The following is a 482-nucleotide window of genomic DNA, read 5'->3' as shown; positions in this document are numbered from 1 at the left end:
GTGTGTGTGTGTGTGAGAGAGCATGAAAGAGAGAAATAACTACACAGGTATGCTTTTATAGTTTCATTAATTTTTGACTGGATTCTGGCCATGTTGGAGCACTGCCTTCAAGAGTGTTAATGAGTTATAGCCAAGGACTTAGGCACTTGTTTCATCAACCTTGACAGAAGAAAATGCAAGGTGACTCGGGCACAAAGAAATGTAATGAATTTTTTTTGCTTCTTCCTCACTAACCCTGACTGAGTAATGCCAATTTAATATACATACACACAATAAAATAAGAATCAGCCAGAGTACTAGGTAAAAAAAAATATCTATAATACCCAACACCAGGGTAGTCCAATGGCTCATAAGTCTAGAAGTTCCCTTTTGTTTGTTTCTTTAAGCAGATTCATCATCCATTACTGGCTTGCTAGGCCTGTCATGTCCTCACTATATTACTCATTTTTGCTATTTGAATGGACTAGAGCATCAGGAAATGA

Source organism: Octopus bimaculoides, chromosome 2 (assembly GCF_001194135.2).
Source record: "Octopus bimaculoides isolate UCB-OBI-ISO-001 chromosome 2, ASM119413v2, whole genome shotgun sequence".
In the NCBI taxonomy this organism is placed as follows: Eukaryota; Metazoa; Mollusca; class Cephalopoda; order Octopoda; family Octopodidae; genus Octopus; species Octopus bimaculoides.
The sequence above is the reverse complement of the archived record's forward strand: the minus strand, read 5'-3'. Positions refer to the sequence as shown.